The sequence below is a fragment of the Acinonyx jubatus genome, chromosome A1 (assembly GCF_027475565.1).
Source record: "Acinonyx jubatus isolate Ajub_Pintada_27869175 chromosome A1, VMU_Ajub_asm_v1.0, whole genome shotgun sequence".
NCBI lineage: Eukaryota > Metazoa > Chordata > Mammalia > Carnivora > Felidae > Acinonyx > Acinonyx jubatus.
The window spans coordinates 27,491,620-27,513,735 of NC_069380.1; the positions used below are offsets into that span (position 1 = coordinate 27,491,620).

The window sequence follows — 22,116 nt, forward strand, 5'->3', positions numbered from 1 at the left end:
TGATTCATAGCAGTGTGCATCAGTCCCTGCACCACCAGGAAAACAGAAACAGATCTAGGTGTTTGACAAAGAGCTTAATGTAAGGAATCTGTTTCAGAAGTACTGGAGGGGCGCCTGGGTGGCTCAGTCGGTTAAGCGTCTGACTTTGGCTCAGGTCATGATCAGGTTCGTGGGTTTGAGCCCCGTGCCCGGCTCTGTGCTGACAGCTCAGAGCCTGGGGCCTGCTTCGGATTCTGTGTCTCCCCCTCTCTCTGCCCCTCCCCCACTCACGCTCTGTCTCTCTCAAAAATAAATTAACATTACAAAAAAAAAAAAAGTATTAGAGTGGGTTAGAGGAGCAAAATAAGAAAGGCCCGCTCATGCAATGATAGGCAATTCCACTCCACCACTAACACACCTAGAGCTGGAGGACAAAAGGGAAAATGATTTTCCCCAGAGTCCATAAACACTGTGCCATCCAGGCTGTTTCTGTTGGAACACGGCCTGAGTAGCACCTCAGTACCTGGCACTCAACCAGTGCTGTTGCTTCCCTGCTCTGTCCCAAATGCTGATGTTACAGTGGCTATCACCGCCACCACTGCCCCTGCTGCTACTGTCCCTGACATGGTTGCTGATGCTTCCACTGCCACAGACGTAAGCAGAAACCATGAAAGCAGTTTCTCCTTTCCTCTCACCTTCCATTTTCTGTCCCCCATCGGATGCCAGCTGGTAAGGGACTCTGCAAAATGCATTTTGCAGTCTTCCCACTGCCATGATAAAGAGAAGGGTATAGAACGGTAAGTGCAAAGCTGGGAGATGTTGACACTAGCCAACACGTGGGGATACCATCAGCGAAAATCTAAGAGGTACCTCTTGTTTCTGTGATGTCAGGTGGGAGGCTCAAGAACTTAGGTGTACAGTCAGTGCTTGCCTATTACCACTAAGGTTTGTAATTTTTAAAGAAAAAAAAATACCTAGCTCTGTACATAGTGTCAAGGAATGAAACGGGAGGTTTTGGTCAGTAATTTAACATTTAAGAATGATGAAACCATGCCTATCATCAATTTTGATCAAAGAAATTATTTTTCCAAAGACTAGACTTTTCAAAAAGAATTAAAGTTGACTACAAAAAAAAAAAAAGAATAAAAACACTTAAAATCTAATTACAATAAGGAATACAGTGTTGACTATTGGTAGAAAATATGCATGCTCTCTCAGAGCTGAAACATTGGTAAAACAATGGAGTAAGACAGTGGTATATCTATATAACCGTCCTTAGAACATGTGTTTTCATAGAATAATAGAATAATAAAGAGTTTTCATAGAATAGTAGGCTAAATATGATCTCGTGGTCATTACCAAGTGAGGAAGGAAGAGGGACCCATGATTAGAATCCAAGATGAGGTTAAACCCTAATTCAAAGAATCCAATCTTCTAGAACAAGAGGCAAAGCTTAACTCTATTTCATTGAGATAGGTATTTCCCTGGAAAACCATGAACCCAAGGGGAAATTATCTGCTCATATCTTTCTGCTTTTGCTCCTTTCCATCATTTCCAGGATCCTCTTAGCTGCAGAGCTCTCCAGGGAAATAGTTATGCTAGGCACAGATATCCTCCTTGTGCTACCCCAAGCCCTCAGAGGGCCTCAGTGCACCATCATGAAATGAAGGGACTGTCCCTGTCCCCATTCAGAGCTGCTGTATATCACCTGGACTTTTGGATGTCTCTACACAAGAGTCTTACACAGACTTTTTTAGACTCTCTTTCTTGTAGGACTACATAGCCCGTTGGGTGTAATCTTGCTTGGTGGGGGTTGGAATGAGTGTCAATTATTCCTCTACTATCTTGTTTTTCTTCCCTCTGATCTCTTCGCAGAAAATTCCCACTTCTCCAAAACTCCAAACCAAAGCTCTCACACATACCAACACCTTAGGGGGCACTGGTCTCAAAAACTAGAAACCTTAAAAGTCCCAGTTTGGTCTATAAAAGCCACTTTCAATGAGTAATAACTACTTTGAACACTTAAATGCAGTGATTATCAGGAAATGAAAAGCTGGATATGGTCATATATGTGCTAAGGACTTTGGGAAAACAGATTCAAAAAGTACTGAAACAATCTAAAATAGAATATAACTCAAGAACAAAATGGTCTGTGGATTTAATTTTGACTCTATAATCCCAAATAAATGCTATGGAACGAAGAGGTATGATGTCAAAAGAAACTAGAACAGGTGTCCTGGGAGCTTGTAGATAATTCTAGATTCCAGACCTTGATTTTTTTTTTTTAATTGTAAGAATTTGCAAGAAACTCTTTTTCATTAGGGACTAGCAATGGTCCTCTAAAAATAGACCTTATGACATAGTTATTAAGCAGGAGAACCAGGATTCAAACCCATGGTTACCTGAGGTCTATGGTTTCTCCCCTTGGCCTTTGGAAATAAAAGGGAATTTGAGCAACACACGCATTGCTATAATAGGAAACTCTGTCTCCTTGGGTGTGTTCTGTTCCCATCTGCAATATTGCTTTGTTGAATAAGGGGAGGCTTCAGATTCACAAAGTCTTATGGTCATAATTCTGGAGCAGGTTATTAGTCTTAGGATACCAAGTCATCCGTCTTCTAATCTAGTCTCCTGGGAAGGTTTCACACAAGCAGGCCATTCCCATCAGTTCTCAAACCTGCCTAGGCGTTTCTGCATTCACAGCACTTAGGGGTTTAAAGCTTAGGTCCTTGTCCGTGAAAACACTTCCCAGATGTATTCTAATTTTCTAAAAAGTGGACTGAATAAAAATACCATCTACTGCTCGGCAACAGATTGGCAAAACAACTTTATAAACATTTAAAAGATCAGTACTGACAGCTATGTTTTCAAGCAATGTCATTTCCTTTTGTTGTCGTTCTTGTTAACAGGGAGACGGTTCTGGGACTCTTAGATGTTGTAGACCTGGTATTTCTGCCGTTGACAAGGTGCCTTGTGCAACCCTCATGGACAGATAAGTACAATTTGAAACTTGTTAAAAATTTTATACTCAAGTGTGCTAATTAATGAGTTCATGACAATCTGGATGGGTTTTTGGTGGCACGCTCTGATCTGTTCCACAGTTTCACCGGCTTATTAAGTTCTCAGATGACGAAGATCTAGTTTCCAGATGATAGAGATCTAGGTGGGATGGAAAACATGGCAGATGGCAGATGACGAAAAGATCTCGACAAGTTAAAGTGATGGACTGCATCTAATAGGACAAAATGCAGTAGTAATAAAAACAATATTCTGCATCAGAGTTTCATTTCTAATTGGACAAATACAGAAAGAAAATGTGATGCTTAGTAGCAGTTCAGGCACAGGGAAAGGCAATGCATCGTGAGTTAATGAGGCCGCCGGAGGGATTCATGAGTGTGTATCAACAGAAGTATAGTATCTAAAACAAGGCAGAGACTGGGACTGCCCTGGTGTGCTTTTTGTGCTTCAGTGTGTGCAGACAAGGGACATAGGCAAAGTGGGCCTTGTGGCTAAACTAGAGGTGCTTCGTCATAGGATAAGCTGACACATGCATTAAGAACTATGGAATCTGGAAAAGGCCTATGGCAGAAGGGGGCGGGGTGGGCAATAATGCGTCACAAAGTATTTGAAGAGATCACGCGTTTGAGGTTAGACTTACTTTGTATATCACCCAAAAAGAAAAAAATTAAGATCCGTAACTAGAAGCCTGCCAGGATATAAATTTCTGGTGTAAGAAACCACCTCAGGAGAGAATGAGCTCCCCATCCCAGATGTCTTAAAAATAAACTCCCTTGATGAAAACGCTGTAAAGGGTATTTACACATTACACTGGGTCGCTGACACGATAATTCTATAATTCCAAAGGCCTGTATATGAGTCAGAACATCCCAGCTCCCCCATTGCCTGCCTGGCCCTTCCTGATACAGTCCATCCTTCCTTCCATAAGCTTCAACGTTCTGTGCTTTGATTGAAGCCACAAATTCGGCCAGTTCCTATGTAACTGTGGCTCACTGTGTACCATTCCAGGCACCTTTGTAACATTAACCCATGTAAGCCTCATAACATACTGTGAGGCATTCACGATGACTAGCTCCATTTGGCTTCTGAGGAAATGGAGCGGAAGAGAGGCTACCTAACCTGCCCATGCTCCCACAGCCAGGAAGTGGCAGGACTGGCACCTGAGCTCAGGCAGGTAGCTCTCCTTCTTAGAGACCTGGGCTACCCACAGCGAATCTCCTCTGGGCAGAAGCGCCCTGAGAGGTACTCTTTGGCTTGGATTTGACACTCTCTAGTTCTGAGACGTTCCAAGTCCAAAGTCAATGGGGCAGGAAGGGACACTCTTCTCTAGGAGGTCATGGGAAGGAGCGAATGTTTACTTAAAGGTAATTTGATCTTCCACGAAAGGACTGGATTTAGGCCAACTCCTAGCCCGGGGGCAGGGCCGACTTTCCCAGAAGCTAAAGGATATTTATCCAATGTCAGCTGTGGAAGGCTGTTATCCAGGAAGAAAGAGTAAATGGCTTTTAAATGGGTAAGAAACAGTGTCAACAGTGTCTGCCTTGATCTGAAAGGAATTTTTGTAGTTCTATCCACATCTTAAACTATTAGGCAAAAGATGTAGTGTGTCTAAGTAGATAATTATCTTTTTCTGTTTCATACCTCCAGGGACAGGGACAAAGATGAGGAAAGGAACTACCATTTATTATATGTCTAATAAATGCCACAAACTGTGCTAGGAACGTAATACTAATAATAACATATGATTATTATAATTTTATAGTTGTATGGATAATAATAAAGATAATTGTTACTGTTATTATTTTATAGTTGTATGGAGGAAGAAATTGAGGCTTTGGGAAGTTACTTGACAATTTATATTATCATACAAGGGGGACCCAAGATTTACACCCAGGTTTGCCTGGCACTAGGGCTTTATTCTTTCTATTGTACTATGTTGCCTTTACCACACTTTGTTCTATTTATTTAAGAGCTATTTCTAGAACATTCTACACGGAGTCTCCTAGAAGAAAATCATCCTCAAACAGGATAGTTCTTTATATGTATGAAATCAATCATTGTCTAAGTCATTGCCTCTCCAGGTTAAAAATAGTTTCTTTAACAATTCCGTTTATTATATGTGTAAGCTTCTGGTAGTTCCATTTTTCAGAAGGTCCCCAGGTAGTCCGATGTGGAAGAAGAACTCTTAACCAAAACAATCAGGACTAATTGTCATAAGCCTATGTAATATTTAATTAAAGCATGCCATTCCGATAACAAGAGCAATAACATAAACAGGTTTGGGAATGTACCCACATTGGTAAGTACACAGTACAACTGGGAGTGCCATTAGAAAATCAGGGGATGCTACAAAAATATGATCAGAGATCTTCCACAAAAATGTGTTTCTTGGAATCTCTGTTAATGACTGTGGCAAATTCCTTGCAGCCCAGATTGCAGGTGTAGTAGACCGAAATCCATTTTGTGGAGAATTCCCCATCAGGCTTGTTACTGTTTCCCTTCTTTCCCACTTTTGCTGGGTCTTCTGCCTTTGTATCTTTTGTTTTGGTCCTTTAACCCTTTATCAGTTATGCGATATGCAGTATGAACCCCAGAGAAGAGAAGCTGCATGCAACACAGCCTTCCCCCCACCACCTCGCAGGTAATAAGAGAGGGCTTTCCATCCTGTCTTCTCTTTCTTGTGTTACCGCCTTCAAATCTAGTGATCCAGTTCTAAACACCTCACCTGGTGAAGCCGATGTGTCATCTTATAGCTGTTGCTCCTCCTTCTTTCCAGCACCCCTCCTCAATCGTGGACACAGCTCTCAAAACTCTAGCCCGCCTCTCCTGGTGTTGGAGATTGGACTTTGTGGCCATCATCTGCAGCCCTTTCGAAACCCCACGGCTAATATTGTCATCTGCGGTGTGGTGGCTTGTTCACAGTTGTGAGCTGTGCTGCCTGATTATTTTGAGCTCAAATTAGGGACAGTAAAACCCTGAGGTTAAAATCTCAGATGCTTTTAGCAGAAAAACCTGAGTTTTGCAGGATGATTCTATAATATTCTGCCTGTGTAACTTTGGACAGGTTTCTCAACCTCTCAAAACTTTGGCTTCCTCATCTGGAGGAAGGCTATTTGAGCAGTTCCTGTATACTTAAGGGTTGCTCTGAGCATGAAATGAGCCAATAATGCTTGAGATGCAGCAAGCGCTCGATCCACGGGAAACTTGCGTGTTGCCTCTGTGTCATGCGTGAGTCTAAGAAGTTTACATATATTATCTTGTTTAATCCTCACATAAACCCCACAAGCTAAATACTATTAAGTCCTATTTGATAGACGAGAAATCTGAGGCACAAAGAGTCTTAACAGCTCAGTCGTTTATACAAGCTATTAAGTGGAAGTGCCAGGATCTAAACTCAGGGGGGCTGGTTCCAGACTGTGCCCGGCTGACCACTATGCCATGCTGCCTCTGCACTGGTGGCTCTTACTGTCTACATTACTGTTTATACCTGCATCACCTCGACAGAGGGAGGAATGGGAAAAGACCGACCCTTCCTTTTTTGCATGAGGTCATCCTTCCTGCTTTCTTTTACCACCAACGTACGCTCCCCTTTTATGCTTCCTGTACAGAAAATCCATTTGTAGCCTCTTCCCTCTGCCTTGCCACTCGGACCCAGCACCCTTCTTCATCTTCACCACACTAGGACACCTGATAAGGCAGAAATTCACAAGTTTCTAGGTCATAGCTAGTTAGAGCCAGTCTCCATGTGCTTTCCTTAAAAATATATATATTATAATATTCCATATTCTATATAAATAAATATGTATAATATATAAAAATATTTAAATATATAATATATAAATACATTTATATATTATATATATTATATAAATACATTTATATATTATATATATTATATACTATAATATATATATTATAATATTATTATATATATTATACATATCATATATATTATATATTTATTTATTTAAATTCAAGTTAGTTAACAGACAGTGTAGTATTGGTTTCAGGAGCAAAGCCCAGTGATTCATCACTCACATATAACACCCAGTGCTCCTCCCAGCAGTGTCCTCCTTAATGCCCGTCACCCATTTAGCCCATCTTGTCACCCAACACCCCTCCAGCAAGCCTCAGTTTGTTCTCTATATTTAAGAGACTCTTATGGTTGCCTCCCTCTCTGTCTTTATCTTATTTTTCCTTCCCTTCCCCTGTATTCATCTGTTGTGTTTCTTAAATTCCACATGAGTGAAATCATATGATATCTGTCTTTCTCTGACTGACTTATTTCACTTAGCATAAAACCCTCCAGTTCCATCCACGTTGCTGCAAATGGCCAGATTTCATTCTTTCTCATTGCCAAGTAGTATTCCATTGTATATATAAACCACATCTTCTTTATCCATTCATCAGTTGATGGCCATTTAGGCTCTTTCCATCATTTGGTTCTTGTTGAGAGTGCTGCTATAAACATTGGGGTACATGTGCCCCTATGCATCAGCACTCCTGTATCCCTTGGGTAAATTCCTAGCAGTGCTATTGCTGGGTCGTAGGGTGGCTCTATTTTTAATTTTTTGAGGAACCTCCACACTGTTTTTCCAGAGTGGCTGCTCCAGTTTGCATTCCCAACAGTGCAAAAGTGTTCCCCTTTCTCTGCATCCCCACCAACATCTGTTGTTTCCTGAGTTGTTAATTTTAGCTATTCTGACAGGTGTGAGGTGGTATCTCATTGTGATTTTGATTTGTATTTCCCTGATTGATGAGTGGTGCTTTAAACCTCCCCTATAATTCTAACTGGGCTCTTATGGACTACCTTGGTTTGTCAATGGCCTTTCAAAACATTTCCCTTGAGCCAGACACCATGTAAGTGACCAGAGCCAACCCTGATGAGCCTACTTACTTCCTATGATCTAGATGTTGTCCTCCTCTTTAAACTTCCCTAGAGAGTGTTGATACCCTTAGAAGCCACATCTGGGTTAGCATGGGGCATCATATTACATTTATAATCAACTATCAAAGATAACTTTCCAAGGATGGTCATCCTCTTCCTATAATAATAAAATTGATAGTTTGTTATTTTTAACCCTAATAAATCTTAGTAATTTTACACTTGCATTCAATCCTGTCAAAGTAATTTTGACTTTGCATTAGGTTGTCTTTTATAGTAGTTACTGCCAAATGTTTGCATAATCTGAAAATCATGTGTCTGTGATGTTGGTTCTTAGCAAAATCTAGACTTTAATAGCAAACACCTAATTTATGAGCATTTACAAAATAAGACAATGGTCACTCAGAGCCAGTGAGTGATCACCAGGACCAGGTCATGTTGTGCTAACCTCATTTCCTTTTGGTTAGGGTCGTTACTTCATTAGAGCAAAGCCATACACAAATTGTGTTGTGACTTCCACAAAGTCCTTGACAAAATCTCGGATTATGTTGCTATGAATGAGAAAGTGAGCTGTAATCTTTAGGTTGGTACATGCTAGGGGAATTCATAGTTCAATGAACTACTGAGTCCAAGACTCCAAAAAATACTTATGAATGACTTTAGGTCAGCCCAGATGATTTCTCTATAGTAGCATGTAACAACTTAGTGCTGGGCCTTGTTTTACTCAACTTAGGTATGGAAAATGTGCACCATACTATGCATGTATGATGTGTAGTCCATTCTTATTCCCATTTGAAAATTAGGATACTTCTAAAATTTCTCCTACATTTTCTGTTGTCCAAGAGTGCCTGTAGTGTTTCTGAAGTTGATCAAAAGTGTCTTTAGTGCCTGGAACACCAGACAGCTGGGTCTGGCGTTGTGAGCACATACAAAGTGCATGTTCTGAATTGTAATTCCCTCTTTATATCATTGGCTCAGTCCTACCGGTCAAGTTTTAATTTTCTTTTTCTTATTGGGCAAGACAGAAGCAAAATTGGAGTGGAGTAATTTTGCTGTCATCTGTTGAATTGTACTCAACATTCCCTAACCCTCTGTGTGCTCATCTTGTTCTTATTCTTGCCTCTTATTGCTTCTTTTTTTAAAAAAATTTTTTTTTTTAGAGAGTACGCAAGCAGGGGAGAGGAGCAAAAGGAGAGGGAGGGAAGTAGGTGGGGGGGGGGGAGAGAGAGAGAGAGAGAGAGAGAGAGAGAGAGAGAGAGAGAGAAAGAATGAATCCCAAGCAGGCTCCACTCTCAATGCAGAGCCTTATGTGGGGCTCGATCCCACAACCCTAGCATCATGACCTGAACCAAAATCAAGAGTAGGACACTCAACCAACCGAGCCACACCGGTGCACTGCCTCTTATTGTTTAAAAATCACTTTCTGTTGTTCTGACACTTTTTTCAAGTTTTAGCTCATCCTAGAATTTTGCCTGTCTGGCACCATTTTTACAGGTCTGGGATATTTATTTAACAAATTTATAAAGCAAACATCTAATGGAGCAAGAAAGACGATAAGCTTCATAAACAGGTGAATTATGTCATGGGTTATAAGATGAGCATAGTGGAAAATGCAAAGGAAAGCAGAGATGCGGAATTCTGGGTTGGGGGACGAGTTGCAATTTTAAACAAATTGGCCAAGGTAGCTCAGTGAACTGACATCCTTTAAGCAAATACTTGAAGGAGGTGAGCAGTCAGTTAACCTTTGTGATGGAAATTAATTAAATGCTTCTTTCTCCCTTGCTTACACAAAGGCTCCCATGTTCTGAATCAGTTGTAGAAAAGGAGCATTACGTTTATTACCCCTCCAATTTTCCATGAACGCTTGCTTCCCCCCACCTCTCTCACCTTCTTTCAGTCAGGGACTAAGATTGACAGACTAATGCTACGTCCAATTCTTCATTTCAGCTGTCAGCGAATGCTTTCTTGACACATAGTAAACACTTAGCATTCATTTATTAAGTGAATGAATAAAGAGTAAAAGCCACTCGCTAATTATAAAAGGTGGCAACTAAGAGCTAATTTTGAAGCCTCTAGGAATATATTCCCTTGAATGGGATCCTCTGAAGATGCAAGGTAGGCGGTGGATTTGTAGTTTGGGGCTGGAGGCCTTTCTATGCAGTTCCTTGAGGAATGCCTTTAGTGATGTGGGCGTAGAAGCTCACTCTACGAGCTTCCCGTGAACTTGGGAACTGTACACTCAGACATTGATCCTGTGAGAATAGGAAGTGGGAAAATCACCCACGAGGTATTTTTCCATTTAGTTTTTAACCTTCTGAGTGAGCTTTGCTGCGACTCACCACAAGACAAACATCCAGCAGTGTTTTTCCCAGGGTCCCACATCTTGGGCGGGCTGAATGCAAAAGGCACTTGCCAGAAGTCCCCGCACTGAGTGTGCTGTTTGTAAGGAAAGAAAACAGGAATTCACAAACCAAGGAGTTCTGAAACACTGTGTAGGAAAACGGTCTGAGATAGAACTTTTTCTTTGGTTTGAAATATGCAAACTATGGAAATCTAATGCATCCCGTATTCTAGGAACATAGATAATGAGTGAAAGAAGCTTAAAAGATGGGTAACCATCTAACTTATTGTCCCAACTGGGACACTTTGGGGAGTGAAAGGGCCTCTGTTAATCGCTACACTTGGAAAACAGGCATAAGCCAAGGTTTGACTTTCTTAGGCAAACCAGAATATGTGCTAATGCTACGTAGAAGAAAAGTGCTGTGAAAGAGAATGTACAGAGAAGCGTAGGTAAAATGTGACACTTCTCCCCCTGCTGCTCATTTTACCTTTGACATTGCCATCCCTATCATAGAGTCACCAAATCATAGGATGTTGGGGCACAAACTGTGCTTACAGATCATAGACCCTTCTACTCAAAAGATGGTCCATGGCTAGCAGCATTGGCATCATCTGGAAGAAATACAAATCTCAGGCCCCACTCCAGACCTGTTGAATCAGAATCTGTGTTCTCATACGATCCTCAGGTGATTTGTGTTGAGTGTTAAAATTTGAGAAGCACTGACTTAAGCCATTTAACAAATGAAGAAGCTGAGGCTCAGAGAGGAACAAGGGTTCATCTAAGTTCACTAGTTATATCCAGGATACCATCTCCTGTCTCCTAAGGCTAGCTTTCCTTCCATGTGCAGTGGTTCTCTTTTATCAGACCTAAAAATTCCTGAGGCTAGCGAAAGTGGAGCTGAATTCTCGACCTGGAGTCACCTCAGGGTCAGCAAAGTCACTGCATGCAGTCTCTTCATTGGTAAAATGAGAAAAATTGACAATTTTGCCCACTAGGTTTCCCTTCAAGTTCTAAAGTTCCATAATTTTACGAATTGTGGGGCATCTCGGAAGCCTGAAGCTAAATGAGAAGAGTCCCCCAAAACATGGTGGAGGACAAGTGTCTTGATTAATGCTTTTCATGAGGAAGACATGTTGTTTTTAATGAGAAACAGGAAGGACCTTCCAGGACCTGGAATGGCAGATGCAACTGTTGATCCTAGGAAAAAGTTTTGGCGGACAGTGGATAAAACGGTATGGGATGTTTAAGAAAGGGAAAAAAAAATATCAGGCAGCTTTAAGCATGTCCCTAGTAAATTTAGACCATGGCATACAAAATAGCCTGTAAGTTAACAAAACTTTTCCTTAATTGGAGGTCATATATTCACTGCTTCTGAGACTTTCCCTTGCAACCTTGGGCATCTATGTCTACGGGCAATGAGATAGTTAATTTCAGGTGTCAACTTGGCTGGGGTTTGGTGCCCAGTAATTTAGTCAAATACTAGTGTAGCTATTGCTATGAAGGTATTTTTTAGAAGTGATTAACATTTACAGTCAGTAGACTTTAAGCAAAGCAGATTATCCTCCGTGATGTTGGTGGCCTCTTCCAATCAGCTGAAAGCCTTACAAAGGCTGAGGTTTCCTGAAGAAGGAATTTTGCCTCAAGACTGCAGTATAGAAACCTTGCCTGAGTTTTCAGACCCTGTGGGTTTGGGACTCAAGAATGCAACATCAACTGTTAGCCGAATTTCCAGCCTGTCAGCCTGCCCTACCAATTTCAGACCTGCCAGCACCCATAATTGCTTGAACCTGTTCCTTAAAATCTGTCTGTCTTTCTCTCTCTCTCTCTCTCTCTGTGCACACACACTCAGTTCTGTTCCTCTGGAGAACCCTGTCTAATGTAGGCAGGGTTCACAGATCAATTCTTATTTAAAGAGAAGTTAAGTGACAGACAGACTTTGGGTGATCTATTGATAAATGTGAAAAGTAGAAAAGTCTTTGTTCTGAAGTTCTGCCTGAAGAAGGCAGGGTTCATTTCTGGCTCACTGATTTATCCTTAATATCTATCTCTGTGCCTGGCACAGAGACAGCAGAGGCTCTCAATAAATGTTTGTGAGGGAACTCACATGAGACTAATACTCGTCTGGGAATTTTGAAGGCTTGGGAGAGGGAAATGGAATACCTTGGTATCCATATGCCATAATGATTAAGAACATAGAGTTCATTGCAAGGTCTAATCCCAGCTCTGCCGTTGGTAGCTGTATGACCTTGGGAAAGCTACTTAAACTCTCTTAATCTCAGTTTACCTATACAAAAAAAAATGGGTATAATAATGTGCCTGCCACAAAGGGTTTATGTGGGGCTTCTGTGATTTAATTCAAATAAAATACTCAAAACAGTGCCTGGTATCCAGTTAGCACAACAGAAGTGTTAGCTGTTATTACTATTATCTTCTCACATTCAACAGAGAACACTCATTGTCTGCAACTGTACTAACTGCTGGATTAAAAAAAGAAAAAAAAAGCAAGACAAAATGACAGCCTTGGAGGAAATCAATCAGACAAAATGACTAAATGCAATGTGATGAATGTGCAAAAGGCTTATAAAGTGTTTGGGAACACAGACAGCAGCTGATTATCTAAACCACGTAGCCCATGAGGCCTTTATGAAGGAGGGAAAAATTTAAGCTAAATCTTGAAAAATGAATAAGAGTTCACAAGACAAAGAAGTTGGGAAAGACATTTCTCATGGAAGAGACAGCACATAGAAAAGCATAAAGGCGCGGTTTGGGAAGTGATGAGTTCTGTGTTGAGGAGAAACGTCCAGAAAGAAATATTCAGTAGGAAAATGGCAAGAGGGTCTAGAGCTCAGAAGGAGGTAGAGGCTGAAGGAATGAATCTGGAAGTTACGGTGTCAGCAAATTTGTTCCAGCAGTTGTGAACCGTGTGCAAGAATGAGCATGTGGGTGAGAAAATTCAGAGATCTCCAAGGATCATGGTGTTTAAGGAGCAGTGGGGATGTGATATACTTGAAACAGAATTAGAGAGGTAGCAAGGAGACCCAGAAGAGAAGAGTACCATGGAAGCTGAGAAAGAACATTCCAAGAATGAAGGAATGCTGATCTTCTCTCTGTCACTATGGATTTGCCTTCCATATAAGTGGAATAATACATAGTCTTGTGTCTGGCTTCCTTCGCTTAGCATAATGTTCTGAAGTTTCATCTATGTTGTAGCAGTATTTTATTCCTTTTTTTGTGGCTGAATAATTTCCCAAAGCCACATTTTGTTTATCCATTCACCAGTTAATGGTCATTACTGTTGTTTCCACTTTGTCTATTATGAATAACGCTGCTATGAATATTCATGTACAAATTTTTGTGTGAACATATGTTCTTAATTCTCTTGAGTCCAGCAATTGGAGATTAGCTAAATAATATAATAAATTACTATGTAACCATCAAAAAGAAGGGTATAGAGTTGTATATGTTCATATGGACAGAATCATTAAATGAAAATACAAGGTACAATGTGTATTGAATAAACCCTTTTTTATAATTATAGACAAACAAATGAATAAATATGCAAAAAAAAAAAGAATGAGGAGATGCTAGAAGGAAAGTGATTGTTTCAAGTCGTATCTTGTCCCTAATACAGACTTTGCCAACATGCAGATGTTTTTAGAACATTCAGAAAGAGATGCACCAATGTGCTTATGTTAAGAAGAAAACAACAGACAAAAAACCCTCACTAATTACATAGCTTCAAGGTAATCTTATTTCACCTCTTTGGTAAGGTTTCCATGAATGTGCAATTAAGATAATTGCCAGTAACTGTGTGAATTTAGTCAAAGCAGGAAGTATGCTGTTCTAGAACTTGTGTGGGTGCAATTAAAAAATAAAAAAGGAAAACATCTGTTAATGCTCTTGAAGAACTTCCAGTGCTTTCAGTCCTAAGTTATCACCCCCCAAATTGCCACTAATCCTGGCTTTGTCCCCACACAGCCATCTATTCCCATTTACCTACTTTCCTTTTGTTTTGCGGAAATCTTTCCCAAACAAATGCTTCTCTAATCTGTTATATTGGTGGCCTCCAATGAAGCTTGCTTCCAGGGTTCACACCTTGGGGGGTCCTCTCCCCTGGAATCTGGATTGGCCTGTGACTCACAATACCAATAAAATGTGGCCAATAAAATGTGGCTACCGTGAAAGTGACAATGAGCCAGTTCTGTGCCTAACCCTTAAGAATGTCTGACAGCTTCTACTTTTGGGCTCTCCAGAGCCCTAAGCCACCATGTAAGAAGTCTGGGAGCTCTGCTGGAGAGACCACCTGGAGAAGCCGCGGAGAGAGGTCATGAGAAGAGAGAGACGTCCTGAGATCCCAGCTATCCAGCATCCTTCTAGACCTAGTGACTCAGTGTAGCCAAGCAGCCATTGAAAGGACCAACAGGGGAGCTGCCCAGCTGAACCCTGGCCAGTTACTGAATCCTGGGCAAAAAAAAAACCTTAAGCCAGAAGTTTCGGGATGATTTTCTATGCAGCAGTAGGTGACCAAAAGGAATAACTGGTCTTTTTTTGGGAGAGGTGTAAGGAATTTTGAAGGGATGTAAATAACCTTACCCCGAAGGGTTAAGGACCAACTTCTTCATGTTGCAAGTGGGTCCTTCCCTAATCAGCCCTTTCATATCACTGGGAGAGAGATATGAAAGGAAGGGAATTCAACTCCTTCCGCCCACACTTTTTTCATCAAAGCAGCATCCCTTTTTCCATTAAAGCTGTAGATCTCAAGTTTTTCTCGCCATCTGCTGTTTTCATGTGTGTGCCTGCTGAGGATACTCAAGTACATGTTCATTCCCTGGAAAATCCCCTTACCTACCTTTCCAGGTTGACTATTCCCCTGGAGCCTACTGTCCTACGGGTGTTCCCTCTCGTCTTCTTTTTACCTTCTCCATCCCGTGGACCATCACAGTCCCTGTGTCTCTTGGACGCTGGTTCTCGAAGCGTGCACGATGGGCCGGCAGCACCAGCAGCTCCTGGGAATTTATTAGAAATGCAGTTTTAGATTCTACCTCAGACCTACTGAAGCAGAAACTCTGGAGACAGGGCTTGTGATGTTTTAACAAGCCCTCTCGGTGATTTCTAACGTACACCAGCGTTTGAAAGCTACAGGCCTAGAGCACAGGTCAGCAAACTTTTTCTGTAAAGTGCCAGAGAGGAAATAATTCAGACTTGGCGAGCCTGATGGTCTCTGTTGCGGCCATTCAGCTCTGCTATTATAACATGAAAGCAGCCACAGACAATACGTAAACGAATGAGCACAACTGTGTTCTAATAAAATCTTACTTATGGGTGCTGATATTCGAGTTTCATACAGTTTTCATGTCTCACAAAATATTGTTATTCTTTTAATGTTTTTCAGAACTGTTTAAAAAAGTGAAAATTATTCCTAGCTCAAAAAAGCAGTCAGTAGACTGAGTATGGCCTGCAAGCCTGAGTTTGCAAACACTTGCCTTAGAACATCTCTGGTTTGCTCTTACTCAAGATGCCTTTGGCTGAGGCATCCACCTTTAGTTCAGCAATCTTTTCTTATTGAGGCCCCCGGGGTGATTACTTCCACACTCTAGGCCGTTGATCTTCTCCGAAGCCATGTCTTAAGAAAATGGTTCCAACTGGGCCTTGGGATGGAAGAAGAGGTCTGTGTATGGCCCTCAGCCAGGGCCTTCCTTCTCCATGAGAACTTACTCAACCTCAGGTCAGCCTTAATGGGGGTGGATTTGGGCCACTCTGCTCCCAACAGACTGACGGTATAGTCCATGCTGAGCTGGGCCCCCCACTGACCCCAGTAAACCAGATATAGGGAGTAGAGATGACCTCTCCAGAGCCATTCCAGGCAGGGATGATCTTGGACCAGGCCACATCCCTCTAGGTACTCCCCTCTAGAGCTATGCTCCCAGGACTGAGTGCTCCCAGGACTGAGTGCTGGAATCACAGTTGTTTGTTTAGTGCCACTCCAAATCACATCTTCCGAGTGGGCTAGGGAACAAGAAAAATGTGTATCTTGGCACGGTTGACAGAAAGCACACAGGGAACTGTGGGCTGGGAAGGGAGTAAGCGTTACAGTCTTCTAATTTAAAATTTTTTTTAATGTTTATTTTTGAGAGAGAGAGAGAGAGAGACAGACAGACAGACAGACAGACAGGGTGTGAGATGGGGAGGGGCAGAGAGAGGAGGAGACACAGAATCCGAAGCAGGCTCCAGGCTCTGAGCTTCCAGCACAGAGCCCGATGCGGGGCTCGAACTCACAAACCGTGAGATCATGACCTGAGCCTAAGTCACTCAACCGACTGAGCCACCCAGGCGCCCCAGCAGTCTTCTAACTTTAAAAGAAAAAATAATAACATTGAGTCTCCCTGGAATACTGTGGCTCCCTGGAATACAACATCATTCGTCTCCCCTTCTCTTGCCACCCCCCCACCAGGGAAAGCACAGATACCGTAACAGCAACCGGTGTTTATTTTCCCATGCTGCATCCAGTCACACACGCTTGCAGCCATTACACAGCTTCCTCCATCTCTGCCACTGCTCTGGGATTTGTAGTACTTCCAGACTCCGGTGCTAAATGGCAAGCAGATGGAAATTTTTTTTTTTTTTTTTTTTTTGTACCATTAACAGAGGCAAACCATTTCAGGGCTCCTCGTTTCTGGCAAAGCTGTTGTTGTTGTTGTTGTTGTTGTTGTTATGGACGTAAAGCAGAAAGGTGATGACTTGGTGAACTTCTTTTCCTGCTTCAGAATCAGAACAGAATCCCTCTCCTGAAAAAGATCAGGAACACAGTGCGTGTATCATTGTATACAAGGTTTTCCAGATGGAGCTCAGTGGGAGCCCTTCACTGGGGTCCAGGGCTGCAGCCTGAGCAAAAGAGTGGCTTCCTACCCAGAGACCGCATCACGCTGCATGGGAGAGAAGTAGGGATGGGGGGCTGGAATGACGGGGACCGTGTCCTCCTTAGCAGTGACCATGAATGGGGCACTCCGCACAAGAGATGATGAAATAGAGGCACGGAGAGATCAGGTAGCTCATCAAGGTCACCCAGTGAAGTGGCCAGAACCGATGGCAGGTCCAGGTGTATTTGGTTCCATGTTCCTTCAACCACTCCACGGCTCCCCCCACCCAGCACCCACTAGTCCTAATTAGCCCATGTCCTAATACTAGTACTTCAGGGTGCCACGCGCCACATGTTGTTCTAAGCACCCCACATAATTAACTCGTTTAGTCCTCATCATGGTATAGTAGACACCATTATTATCCAAATTGACCTGAGAGGCGGCTGAAGTGCCAAGTTAGCAAGTAGCTCAGGCACCATCTGAACCCAAGCCCACTGGCTTTAGACGCTTGCTCTCAACCACTGCACTATGAGGCTCGGGAATGAGACAGAAGGCTAGAATCCTTGGTTAGCTGTGTGATCTTGGGCAAGCTATGTAATATCTCTAACCCCAGCTCTTTTATTTGTAACATGGGCTCAACAGGGTGTTAGCAGCAACAAGTAAGTGAACTGTCCCCTAATAGCCTACTTGCCAGGCAGGTAGCAGATGCTTTGATAAGTGGATGCTGTTATTTATTATTACAGAATCCATCCAGGCTAAAGAGAGAGAACCACGGACTTATAAATCTTTTTTAGCGATGTTTTTCTGCGGAAGAAATACATGTACACCATAGAGAATGCAGACGAGAATGAAGAAGGCAGCAGCCTCCAAATTCCAGCAGTATAAGATTAACTATATGCTTTTAATATATATCCTTCTGATGTTCTTCGATGCATATACATGCAGTTATTCTTAGAAGGTTGAGATTATACTCTACATTATGCGGTACACTAAATTGTGTATTATGACCGTATTTCTACATCATTAGATCTTCTTCTACAGTGTCATTTTGAAAAAAAAAAAAGATACAGTTTGCACTGAATGGTGACACTATAATTTTTCTACTCAGTTCTTTATTGTTGGGTATTCAGGTGGCTTGCAGTTCCCCCCTATTTTTTATAATAAGTAAGGCTTTGATGAAAATTCTTAAGTGTAAGAACACAGCCTTTCACAGCATTTGGTACTTAAGGGTCCCATTTGAGACCTGCATTTGAGTCCCTTTCTGGCTACGTATTTGCCACGTAACCTTAACAAGTTATTTGCCCTTTTTGAGGTTCAGTTTTTCCACTGGTGATCGAAGACAGCAATGCTTACAATGTCTTAGTAACCACCTCACAAAATGACTGTAAGGATTAAATTGAGAGACTCGGCATAGACCCCTAGTGTGTACCTGTCAGGTCAAATGATATGCGTATTTTTGAGATGCAGGATAAAATTGCTCTATTACTTTCCAGAAAGGTTGAGCTATTTTTATCCCTGCCAGGAGTGTAAGACAGTACCCGTTTCCTTAGAAACTTGATAACGTTGAATATTAACATAAAAAAAAAAAAACTCTGCTAATTTGATTGGCAAAGAACATTTCAGTGCTGTTTTAATTTACATTTCTGATCATGTGGATTTTTTTAAAATGTTAATTTTTTGAATGTTTATTTAGTTTTGAGAGAAAGAGACAAAGTGTGAGTGGGGGGAGGACCAGAGAGAGAGACAGAATCTGAGGCAGGCTCCAGGCTCTGAGCTGTAAGCACAGAGCCCAACATGGGGCTCGAACTCATGAACTGTGAGACCTTGACCTGAGCTGAAGTCGGACGCTCAACTGACTAAGCCACCCAGGCGCCCCTGATCATGTGGATTTTTAAATAAATGTGTACCTATGTGAGTCTCGTGGTTCTGCCTGAGGAAAGAGAATGCCAAGAGTGACTAGAAATACTCAAAATGAAGGATGGCAAGGAGTTCTAAGATATGCAGCTGAAGGGGAGAGGCCAGTCTTGGAAGAATAACACTTCGTACACATATAAGCTGTGCCTCCAGAGACCTGGCCTCCTATCAGTCTCTTTACATGGGGTTTTCTGGGAATTTGAGGCCCCCCAAATCCAACACCGGGGTTCTTGAGTCTCCTTTGGAGGATGGACGAGGGAGATGAACCTGTTCTTCCCAAATGATTTGCCGCAAGCCTCCTAACCTGGCCCTGCTTCCTGTATGGCAGGGGCATCAGCTCTCACAGCCTCTGTTTCTGGTGCCCTTGCCTCCCATGGCCACAGGCATGGGGTGAAGAAGCAGCAGGTCTCTCATCTGCTTGATGATGCGATTCCTCTGGAAACTGTCGAGGAGAAAAGGCAAGCCAACTTTTATCAATTAAGGAGCAGAAAAACTCTGGGAGTGAGTCCTTGGCTCTTTTTCATGACTTTATTCCAGCTCAGAGGAAAATAAATAAGCAGGGGATGGAAACAGGGCTGAACCGAGCCTTTATGAATCTATGTCACCAGACTTCTAGGATGTCACCCACACCCACACACGAACGTCAGTGAAAGATACATTCAATTCTGCCAAGCTCATCTACTGATTTATTTATTGCCTGAGGTCTTTTGCAGTGCACTTCTTACTCTGACCCCAAACCAGAGCTACACTGATTTCAGTCAGTCATGCGTGATGCCCACTTCCAAGATCACTCTCCCTACATTACCGGTGGACAGGCCCCAGTATCCTCTTAGTCTCCGGGACATTCCGGCACTCTCAAAACACCACCTTTTGGCAGAGAAAGCCAATAAACTCCCTTTAAGTGACAGATTCCCCTTCCTTGCTTTTCTCCATTGTCCCCAAGGAAAAATCTCGTGCCACCTGTTGCCCCAAGGTTTCTTACCAGTTTCTCAGGTCTTTGACCTCATTTGTCCCATTTGTTTGTCTTGCCACCTTCCTGTTCACCTCCAACAGCCTGTCTACCCTTAGGCCTTTCCGATTTTACCTCCCAAACATCAAGTCTCCTCATCTCTGATCATCAGCACTCTCACCTTCTGTCAGGCTGCCATCATTGCTCCCCAGGACTCGTGAAACTTTGGTTTCCACATTGTTAGTCTCCTCTTCAATTCGTTCTTCCCACCACGCTGGGAGATCTTAAAGTACTTCCCATTGGCTTCCCGTTGCTTTTAGGAAAGTTGCGAGGCTTCCACACTAGTCCCCGTGCTTTAGCTTCATCTCACAGCCCTTATTCCCTTGGCGTCTGCCACCCTGACCGTGGCCATCTTTCAGTTTCTTGGACCATCCCTGTGCCCTCCTGCCTCTGCATCCTTCAGATCTCTACCCAAAAGTCATTTCCTCTCAAATGTTCTTCCTCACCTCCGTGACCAAGTCAAACCCTACACGTGTTCTTAGCCCTCCATGTCATTTGTCTGGCATGGGTTCTTTCACAATTCATAAATTTACATTTTGTGTAATTATTTAACTTATGTCGTAGCCAATTAGACTCTAAAATAGGTGAAGGAAGAAGCATGGTGTTTTTACTACTATATTTCAAGCACACGTTTGGCATATAGTAAATAATCAGTAGATGTTTTAATTAAAATAATGAACGAAGAAATGATTTAACAAGGACCGGGTAGTTTTCTCAAGAAATGCTAAGATTTTTCCTCAGAAATAGAACACATTCATCTATGTATGTAGGAATCTTCTTGGTTTTGTCACATTTAGGTAACATGACCAAGGAGGCATTTATCTTTGGGGTTCAATGAATAGGGGGAAGCACCACAGTTTCTATTCTTGCGTGCCAATTTTGCACATTATTATAATGATTTAGTGTGGGCATGGTTTAAGATAATATAATAAATGTGTTTAATTAATTTACTTCTTCTCCAACACCTCCTACCCTTAACTCACCCAACCAGCCCTTGTCACAGATTTATGCAGGGACCATTTCAGCACTACAGAGACAGGCTGTATCTTGCTGCCCCCATCATCGACCACTAGAAAGGTGTTTCTGTCTTTGTCATTACTTTGATGGTTCTCAGGAGTATTGGTCAGGTAGTCCGTAGAATGCCCCTCAATTTGTGTTTGTCTGATGTTTTCTTTATTTCTTTTTTTAAAAACATGTTTTTTTTAATAGAGAGATTGAGAGAGAGAGAGAGAGAGAGAGAGAGAGAGAGAGAGAGAGAATCCCAAGCACATTTCATGGGGATGAAACCCACGAACCATGAGATCATGACCTGAGCTGAAATAAAGAGTTGGACACGCAACCAACTGAGCCACCCAGTAGCCCCTTCTTTCTTTCTTTCTTTCTTTTTTTAAATTGAAATATATTTGACATATAGTAATGTGTAAGTTTAAGGTATACAATGTATTGATTTGATATATATTGCAATATGATTGCCATTGCAGCTTTAGCTGGATAAAGGTTATACAGGAACCTCTCTAATATCTTTGCAACTTTCTAATAAATATAAAATCATATTAAAATACATTTTAGTTAAGATTAAAGATATTTTTTTCATTTGTAATAATTCTTACCCATATACATAGGTAAGAATTGAGCATATGGATGTTTTAGAAACGTGTACTGTATTTCCTCCAAGCTTTCTGCTTGGAATATGATCCTTTCTCCATCCATGTATTCTAATCTTACTTAAATTTCTAGGTCCAGCTAAAGTTCTATAAGAATAATCATCCTCTTTCTAGAGTAAGTACCATGTGCCAAACAAAGTGCTGATCATATTACATGTTATTTAATTTCATCCTTAGTACATGGTGGAGTGGGTATCATTTTCCCTGTTTTTACAATTAGTGAGAGAACCAAAGCTTAGAGACTCTGAATAACTCATTAGCATCATCTAGCGTGCTCCAAAATCATACATTTAATCTCACTGTGCCCTGCTGCCTCCATTTATCCCAGGAAGCAATTCTTGGTCAATTTTAGTCTTAGTGACCCTCTCTTCTGAATTGCTGAAGTTCCTTCTGGCTGTGACACTCAACTCCAGATTTTATTACATTATGTGCTAATTTGTTGGGGCTCC

General features: G+C 41.8%; 1 long non-coding RNA gene across 1 annotated transcript in view; it reads left to right on the forward strand.

Annotated features, from left to right (window-relative positions):
* LOC128314162 (uncharacterized) overlaps positions 1-4,635 on the forward strand; it is a 90,876-nt gene extending 86,241 nt beyond the window's left edge. Inside the window, exon 4 of the long non-coding RNA XR_008295660.1 lies at positions 2,889-4,635. This is a non-coding gene — a long non-coding RNA (uncharacterized LOC128314162). The remainder of the gene's footprint in view (positions 1-2,888) is intronic.
* The last annotated feature ends 17,481 nt before the right edge of the window (positions 4,636-22,116 follow it).